This window comes from Rutidosis leptorrhynchoides, unplaced genomic scaffold, assembly GCF_046630445.1.
Source record: "Rutidosis leptorrhynchoides isolate AG116_Rl617_1_P2 unplaced genomic scaffold, CSIRO_AGI_Rlap_v1 contig402, whole genome shotgun sequence".
Classification (NCBI taxonomy): Eukaryota; Viridiplantae; Streptophyta; class Magnoliopsida; order Asterales; family Asteraceae; genus Rutidosis; species Rutidosis leptorrhynchoides.
Window position 1 is genome coordinate 36,342 of NW_027266635.1, and position 10,387 is coordinate 46,728.

Sequence of the window (10,387 nt, forward strand, 5' to 3'; positions counted from 1 at the left end):
GAAGAAACCACCCAAGCCCGCTCTAAACAAGGCTAGCAGGAAGTAGCAGGCTTTCTTGAATGTGCTGAGCTCCATTTGTTTGGAGGATGACATGCACCCAGCCCTAGAGTGGGCTACCAAGGTCGTAACAGACGGGGATCGGGCAAGGTTAGAGGCCAAAGGCTGGGACTCCGTAGTGGACGGGGCATTCGGCCATCGCAAGCTGGTAAGTTTCTTTCTTGCGTTTCTTCCAGATTATCGTTCCCGTGATTTTCCAACCCTTTCCTCGATTGACAAGCTGTTGATAATACCCACAAGATACTGATCATACCCACCAGGCTCGGCTTCGAGATCTGGAAGAGGAACTTGAGTTGTCGTCCGCTAAGGTGGCCAGCTTGGACCATGTGGCCAAGGATTTCGACAAGCTGAGGCGGGCTGCTGTACTAATTCCTGTAATTCGATTATCTCTTAAGTAAAGCTAGAACCTAGGTGACCCAGTCTATTCTAGGACCCTACCTTACTTAGCCGATACTGACTAGTACTCTCGATCTCTATTCCCAACCCTTCAAAAATTGGATAACCTATGACAACAAATAGAGGCACAGGGTAGAGATAACTCAAACACGTCCTTCCAAATTCTCTCTCTTATACGTTGTTTCTGCAAAAACTTCCTGTGGGAAAATGTCCTCTATTTATAGCCTAGCCTCTGCCTTAATCGTTACTCCTAGTCTTAATGATAGAGACGATGTGATTTGATCTAGTTCATGATATGTTCTTTTACTTTCCAATTAAATTATATGCTTGATTCTTAAGAACATAAATTACGTAAAGTAATGACTCAATTTCCTTTTTAATTGATTTAATTTGATCCAGCTTTGTTTCCTTTCATATATACTGATCATGTTTGCATTTAAATCTTGTGTCTTCATGTAGCTTGATCCGTCTAGATTTTTTCCTCGGATAAAACGTCTTCAATTATTGTCCTTTGATCTTCTCACTTCATCAATTATGATTGTCTATTGTATTCTAATCTTGTACGTCAAAGTATTTCCAAATTCACAATCCAAGTGACTCTTTTCATATGCACTTTTTATTTTTATTTAATGATTGCACATATTGATTAAATTAATAAAACCACTAATTAATTACCAGTTTATTCTTAAATATCCTATGGTCAAAAAGTAAAAATCCACAAACTTATACACCTACGCTAGTAATTATAATAAGCTTTATAGCCTTCATATATAATGCATTCACATTCTCCTCCTTTGACACTTTTTGACAAAACTAAAATAAAACTAGAGCCCTCAAGCAAATGCAAAAACTTCTCCCCCTTTTTGGTGAAAATCGCCAAAGACAATGTATGAAATATCCATAATTAGAAACTTTAAACAAATATCTAGAAATAACAACCACACATAAAGAGTTTTATGAACTATACATAAATAGTAGTTAATAACAAAAACGGTGAGAAGCACTCCCCCTGAAGTGAAGTACTCCCCATACATATCATCATTGTTTGAAGGAAGTTTGTTGAGCTCCTTCTTAACTGATTATATCATTCGACGAGCCTCTCTTTTCATTCCAAGGAAGTACTAGAGCCGATTATCAAGAAACATTCGCTAATCTGCAGATGTCCAATCCTTGTTATGCTGAGTTGGTATACGATCATGTGATTGGAAGGATGTTTATGGATGTTTAGCTTATGTATTTGTAGCAGATTCATCATCTTGATCAAAGAACAGATTCGAGTCATTAACATGATTGCCATGAAAGAGTTTGGCAGATATCTTCTAAATCTGAGGAGGACAAGTCATGATATCTGAATGTTGTTTGTTGTATCCTTGCATCACCATGATACCAAAAATGAGTGATGGACAATAGAGGAAAAATCGTGGATAATTTTAAGATGTTGTTGTGATAATGGAGTTAAAAATGATCATGTCGAGATTGAATGGTTTGTTATGAGTAATTCGATACAAGAACATTCCAAAGTTGAAAATTAACATACCCATCATGGCAGTAGGGCATCCAATTTGTAACTGAAATCCTTTGAATTGCTATGTAGAAGGTTGTAAGAGTTATGCAGGTCACTTCATCTCTTGGCCATTTGTTGAAAAATCGCCCAATAAGTTATGTGATTAGTGTGTCTGATGTTAGCTTGTCTCTATCATCCTCCTCTTCTACATCTTCAACTTCATAGTACTCATTAATAACCTCTAGGGATAGATTGTATACATGTCCTCGTGCCCAAAATTTTTTATATAAAGAAGAAGTTGAATCAGTTTTATCACGTGTAATGTGAGCATATCACGTGCAATGTGAGCATATGCATTCTTAACTGCTGCTTTCACGTATGGTGTTATCTTGGTAACACTTTGAAAGAGTCCAACCAATTCTAACTGTTTACACCATCTTATTTTGCTGTATGCCATTAGATCATTTATTTTTTCATCTCATATTTACCTTGATCTTAAAACCATACTTCTTTCTCTGGTTGCACGATTCTTGTAAAATTCATGATTCCCATCTAATCCCTATACAATTTCCTCTTTCTTTTGAACTTCTTCTAGATCATCTCTTAGGACATCATCTTTGTCATTTGAAACCTCTATTTCTAATCTTCCTTGTCTGACTTCAAATTCATCTGTACTCCTTAGTTCATCAGATCCCGAACCATTATGGCTGACATTCTCAAAAGGATATTTTGAACGAGTAGCGTCTGATCTGTCTAAATCTTGATTCTGCAAAAACATGTCTTGATGTGTTTCCATTATTAGAAGATTATCAACATGAATGATGTTTTCATATTGATTTCCATCCATATTAGTGACATCCAACTCTTCATTTTCCAAGCCCTAATCTTCATTCACTACGTTTCCTTGTCTTGAGTTCAACTCATTTCCTGCTATTTCACCATCACTTGATTTTCTAATCTTAATATTTCTTCTTTTGTCACAACCACTTATGACTGGTTTCCTTTGAGACATGGCTACACCCACGAAGAAAGAGAGAAGTGAAGCTGAAAGAGGAAGGTTTGAAGAAGATTTTAGATCTGAAGTTTGAAGACAAGACTAGCTATCCCGCTCTCTCTTGTTACCAAAGATAAAGACTAAAGCTTTGAGGATAAGAGAAAAATGGCGATGAAGGAGGCTATTTATAGCAACAATTGGAGATGTGATAACGAATACCGAGAGACCGAAGTCGAAGAGACGCCTCGGTTCAGCGAACACTCGCAACGTCAGCCAAACATGCATTGGCATTCCCTCGTTTCGTGAAAAACCCTTTTTCCTATCCAAAAACAGCTAAAGAAGATGTCTCTTCAGTTGCCCCATTAATGATAACAAGGCAATGACCATTGGTCTTCCGAAAAGAATCTCTGAGGAAGTCCTTTCACACAGTAGAAGATGGATAGCCTTCACCTCAGAATTGATAAGGCAAAATCTAAAATTTGAAATTTGAAGTTCAAGAGCGGCTTCTTCCCAAGAGAAATTGACTGAAGCCGAAGATAAAGACCCTCACGCCGACACAGGCTCGGGGGCACATTGATCAAGGCAAAGCCAAGGCCTTAGCCAAACCGACACTATTGAAGTGAATGATGCGGTTCTAGGCTTAACGAGACCCACAAGTCCAATAAAAGCCCACTACCAGTGGTATTTCTTCTACGAGATCGTACGCTCTCCTACAAGAAAGGGGAAAATGATACGGCATGGGGGCTTTTAGATAATTTGGACCGTGTAGTCGTAGGTTTCTCCGGCTTAGGATCGACCAGGTACGTGCAGTGGCTCCGTCCTCTTCGCAAGGCTACGCGCCCGAGGGCACGGGCATCGCCAGCCTCACCTTCCTCAAGAGGCCAAATGCACCCAAAGCCAAGGAGACCTACGGCCTCACAACTATACGGGTCGCTTTCACAGCACTGACAGTCCAAGTCAACCCTAAAGGTCTCCCCTATATAAAGACCCTTCTTAGATGTCCAATATAACCAAGATTATCTGTAAGAGACACACACGAAACTTAAGACATTACTCTCTCTAGAAGCAGGATACTTTCCTCACTAAACTTGAGATCTATCTCATAGCCACTCAGCTTCGGGGCGAGCCTTGTAGGCCTATTTTAGGCCGTAGACGTTCAAATACTTCTCACCCCCATTCTGTTCTAACTCCTTAATGAAGCTCGAAGACTGATCGAAAATAGGCACGTGCTCCTCACCTCTACTACATTTCAGACCGAGTTGAAACACACCTCAATGAAAAACTCCCCGAATTTGCCCAAGGGAGTCGTAAAGTCCGTCTAGGGCTGTTCACGGACGGATTTAGCCCCTTTGGAGCTATGGGGAATTAGTAATCTTCATGGCCAATCATCGTTACTCCTTACAACCTGCCACCTGGGATGTGTTTAAAAGATGATTACATGTTTCTTACCATCATTTGTCCAGGTCCATCTAATCCGAAGCAAGGTATTGACGTCTACCTCTAGCCTCTTCTACTCGAGTTCAAAACCTTGTGGGACATCGGAGTTAGGACGTATGATGTGTCGAATAAGGAAAACTTTCAGATGAAAGCGGCTCTAATGTGGACTATGAGTGACTTGCCGACTTATTCGATGTTATAAGGATGGATCAGGATGGACCACTGTGGGGATGTTTGCATGTCCATATTGTAAGGATGGTTGTCCGACCTTCTACCTCCAAAACTATGGGAAGACGTGTTGGTTTGATTCTCACAGGATGTTTCTTGACCCAATCATCCATTCTGAAAGGATAAAAACAAATTCATAAAAAATCGAGCCGTAAACAATGGACCTCCTCCAATTTATTCGGGGAGGATACTTTGTTGATGATTGATAATTTGGAATGAGAAAAGTCACCAAGCTTAATCATGAGGAATACTATGCGGAAGATATTAAATGAGGTTGGAAGAAGATGAGTATCTTTTGGGATCTCTCGTATTGGGAACACCTCCTTATCCTTCACAATCTTGAAGTTATGCATATTGAGAAGAATGTCTTCGATAACTTCTTCAATACCATCATGGATAATCGAGGTAAGACAAAAGATACTGAAAAGGCAAGGATGGAAGTGGCAATTCATTGTCGTAGACCAGAACTTGGCATTGATGAGGCTAGTGGGAAATATCTAAAAGCTAATTACGGCCTGGGTAAGGAAGGTAGGAAGAAAGTATGTGAGTGGGGAACAGAAGTAGGTTTCCTGACGGTTATGTCTCAAACCTAAGTTCAAGAATAGATGTGAAGTCTTACAAGTTGTTTGGCCTGAAAAGTCACGACGCACACGTCTTTATGCAACGACTAAAGCCAATTGCATTTCTTGAGTTGCTCCATACTAATGTTTGGAACTTGAAATTTGATAGCCCTAACTCTTTTCGATTAAGTCACTTAAGAAGAAACTTAACCAGTTACAACTCAAACCTAATCTTACAATCACTTGTATATAACTCGATTTTATCAAAGCGATTAATCGGTTGTACAAATGATCTACTTAAGAATAATCTTAATACAATGAAGATAACCTATTCTTAAGCTAGATTCTTAAACAACAGCGGATAAACAAACGATACTATTAAAATAGTTAGACTTACAAGAGAAAACAATCTCAAGTATTATAATTGTAAAAACAATAATACTGCAACACCTAACATAGTTTATAACTAAAAATCAAATGATAGTCCATAGTACAATAAACTGTGAAAGATAAACTAGTACATCGTCAGTAACTACCGACCAGTACATATAATCACCTTATATTCTAAAGATAAACTAAGTAAAGTGATCAATGTATAGTGAGTTCAGTAAGAACTGAACTAGAACTTACAGTGGATTTCTAAGCTCCTACTGACGTAGCTTAGTCAAGTAAGTTGTGATGCCTAAGTCATTCCTTTGGATGACGATGATGATCGTGACTTAGCACTCCAAGTGTCGAACTAACTTGATCTACCAGATCATGAGTTAGTGCCCTTAAAGTCGTACAAACTTAGTCTAAGGAATACTGAGTTAGCGCCTGTATGATCCGATTCAGTTCAGTTGGTACTGAGCCAGAACCTTCTGATCTGATCCAGTTAAGATTATTGAATCGGGTACATTAGGAACAACTATCAATGAGTGAATTTATAGATCTGGTGATCTAAGATCTAATGGGATGTTTGTGCTAAAAACTATTTGTATTAAACTATTTATATTTTGTGCATAGAGACTTTAACCGAATGGATCTGTCTTAACTATAAGAGTTAAACTAATTTAAATAACTGACGTATAAAAGATAAGTCTCTCGAAGACTGGTGTCGAGATTTGGAGACTTATAAAAAAATCAAGCAAAAAATAATGAGTTAAGCGAGCTTGTTTGATTTAAGGGATGTAACCCCTCAACGAGTAGAAACTTGACCAGTTGTTACATTTTGGCGGATGCGTTAACAATCCTGAAAACAAATACTGATTTGCTCAGACTTAGATTAGATCAAACTGTTTACGATTAGATGGATAGAAAAGTTTTCTCTTAGATTAGATCAAACTGTGGATCATATACACGTTGTTGGATTTTGGGCACAATATAGATTAACCAAAAAAAAAATAGTAGAGAATAACATGAGACATTCAGTACTAAACAAATAACAACTTTGTTTAAATTTATTCAATAAAAGATATATCATGGTTTGGCGTTAAATAGCCAACACCTACGTCCGCGGACCAAAGGGCCGGGTAGAAGTTTCTTACAATAGGGAGATTAATTTCCAAACTACTTAGATGCGTATAGAAGCCACACGTCAAGACTTTGTATAGTAATTTGCTTAGTCTCCTATGTAAATTCTAGACCTAGGATCGACCTATTCTAGGACTCTACCAATACGAGCCAACGACCGGCTAGTATTCTCGATCTCTACACACCACTCTTTGAATCTGGATAATCTATGACAACAAACTATAGGGTAGAGTGGAATGGACGTCACTCTATCTTCCTCCTTGTGCTCCGTTTGAGCAAAGAACTTTTGACGAAAAACATCTTCTATTTATACTCCAGTAGTTCCTTGCTCTTCACTCATGATCGTGATAATGAATACAAATGATCTGATATGATTTCTTGATTTTACTCTTTGACTTCCCTAATCCGTATTGCTTGCTTGATCTTCAAGAAACAGATCGTGATTATGATTTAGCCTTCTTTCCTATTTTGTAGTGTGTAAGAAACAGGTTTCAATATTTGTTTCCTTTCATGTACTTGATTTTGTTTCCATTTTGATTATTGTTCCCTATAGATCGTATAGTTGTGTTAAAGCCATTACTTCCTCCATGTCATCGATCTTCTTTCGATTTTCTCCTTTAACACATTGATCGTTGATTTTCAGCCCTTGATCTTGACACTTCATCAATCTTCTGATTATCTATTTCTTTGTTCTTGACCATTAAAATGTTCCAACTTGACAATCCATGTGATGACATTAAAACGAGCTATTTCGTTGTATTTTCATTACAACCATATGTTATATAATTAACAAACCTTTAGTGACATAATATAATTACCAAACCACTACTTACTTATTCCTATGTCAAAAAGTGACAATACATATGTCTATATCAAGTCATAAAATGTCTCGATATGGCGTGCATTTTTCAACCTTGATGTAGCATGAATTCACAATCTCCCTTTTTGGCCCTTTTTGACAAAACTGATCGAGGTGAAGAACGTTAAGAACCTCCCAACCCTAAAAACTTAAACTTTTCTCCCCCTTTTTGGCTAAAATAGCCAAAGATACTTAATAGAGGATTCCTCAACAAATAGTCATACCATGCTAGTAACTTTGCAACAAATGTCAAGTAATTAAAGCATACTTATCCGAAGAGAAGTGCTACATAAATTTTTCAAGAATGAAAATCAACATAGATTTAAATAGAAACTTTAAAAAAGTTTAACAATACCATAAGATATCCAGAATGAAACTAAAGATAAAAATGAAAGCTCCCCCTGAGCACAGAGCATAGCTATATAGAGATGACGGAAGAACAAAAAATCTCCCCCTGGATATGAGCATCCCCTTGAACTGTGAAATTATGTCTCTGGTTCTTCTTTGATTGTTGTACTGGCATGCTGTACTTCTGTTGGAGGAAAGAACCTGAGTGTGTCATCATAATGTTCCTTTTTGAACAACTGCTAGGAAATCTTCTGTTCCTTAGGTTTTCTAATAGTGACTGAGTGATTTCTTCTGTACCCTTGAGATACCATTAACCCATATATTAATGAGGGACAAACAAGAGGATAAGAACAATCTGGCTGTGTAGCTGCAGACAATATAGCTTTGAATAAAGATTTTCCCAAGTAAAACGTTTGTCCATGAGCAGTTTGATAGAGAATTAATCCAACATCAGAACTAACTAATCCATCATGACTTCTTGGCATCTAATTGAAAATAGCAATTTTATGAATGGCAGCATAGCAAGTAGTAAGATCAGAACACAAAACCCCAGTTCTTGGCCACTTTGTTCTTTTGTTCCTTATAAGTTCCTTTGCTTAATCAACAAGAGATACCTGAAGTACTAATGTGGATGGTTTACAGTCATAATGCTAGTTGATTACCTCTGGTGAAAGTTGGTGTTCCTTTTCTTTGGCCCAAAACTTGTGATAGTGAGAGGATTTGGAATCAGCTATAGTTGATGTGATGTGCACATAGGGATTTCTCACTATGTCTTCTTCATATGATTCAATCTTTGTGACAATGAGTATAAGTCCTATCTCTTTAAGTTTTTAATACCATCCTATCTTGAAGTGACCTTCCCGATTTATGATTCGTTCACCCCATATTTCTTTCTTTTGGACAACAATGCTCCACTTCTTTGCTCTATGATCTTCGAAGGCTGCATCATCTTCTTCACTTCCTTCTGATGTTTCTTCTTCCGACTGATCAACTATCGTTTTACCTTTATTCTTTAGATACTTAGAACCACCAACATCTTGGTTCATTGTCTCAGTGTCGATCGCATACTTTCCCTTGTATGACCTTTCCTTTGTTGCACATGGATTTTGAACAGCGTGTCTGAAAGTTCCTCTTTTCCTGATGTCGGTTACTTTCCTTTTCTTTCCTAAGTTTTCTCCTTTACTATCTTTGTCTATAAATCCTTTATTAATAGTAGTCCTACTCTCAACACTGATTTCCAAGATTCTCCTTTTCCTAGTGACATCTAGAGACCCATATTTAGGGTTAGAGTTTGATACCTATGCTTGGAAGATTCCCTTTCCTTTTTGATCCCTCTATTTGCAGTCCTTGTGTCGTGTATTGGAGAGCTTCTCCATTGTTTTATTGATCATCTTTGCAGCATCAGGTTTCTTAGAAGATTGCATCTTGCTATCTTTGTCTTTGAGCACAATTAATGTGAAATGCGATGTTCTAAATTTTTAGAGTGATACAGATCATGCCATTTGTTTCTCTTAAAATGGTTCAACCGATTTCACATTTTCCAAGACTCCTAGTTGGTTTCCAACATATATTTTAAAGAAAATACCCTTTTTCACTATATATTTTTAATTATTTTTATTATTATAGAACTTTTACATACACAATCTTATATCTATTTTTAATAATTTTAGACAACTTCGAACATATTTCAAGTTGTTCTTCATACTCTCCATAAGATGGTTGTATTTTTGAATTTCCATATTCAAAGTTGATGATATTATTGTCCCTTTGTTGTCTTTTTCCAGATAAATTCATCACAAACTTTTTCCTTGAGACACTATTAATCATTCCAGTTAAACACTCATTTTCAGACCTATTTTTCTAATTATTTCGAGAGAAATGATGTAGAAAGAGATCCTTTTGAAGCACTTCTCTCCTTTTTGATTAGTTGTCTTAGTGTCTTGTTGATTAATCTCCATATTGCATTCCTTTAGAGTCCAGGCTTTATTCTAATACTTTCTGGTTGGAGAAGTTCTCTCATCTCCATTAGATTTTCCTTTATCCAATACTTCTTTTCTTATATCATTTCTTATTTTCATTCTTATATCAATCTTCTGACGTGCGTCTGCCTAGGCTTCCATTTTTGTTTTTCTAGTTTAGAGTGACTCTTCAACTGATGACAATATGAACGTATGTGTCCTGGAGTTCCACAATGATAACAGATTACTTGCCTTTTCTCCTTCTAGACTGGAATTTCATCTCTCTGTTGACTGGCCATCTTTATTGCATAAGATCTTCTTCCATTTGTTATGTTGTCACTAAAAATAGTGTCTTGACTCTTTTTCAAAAGTTTCCTGCACTCAAACAGTTCTTTATCCTTTTTGACCAAATGTTGTTCCAGTACTTCTGCTCTTTTATTATGATCATCAGAAAAACTATAGTTTTCATCAAGATATCAAGTTTTTTAATCACATTATTGCTCAAGGAATTTATTTGCATAATAAGTGAATATT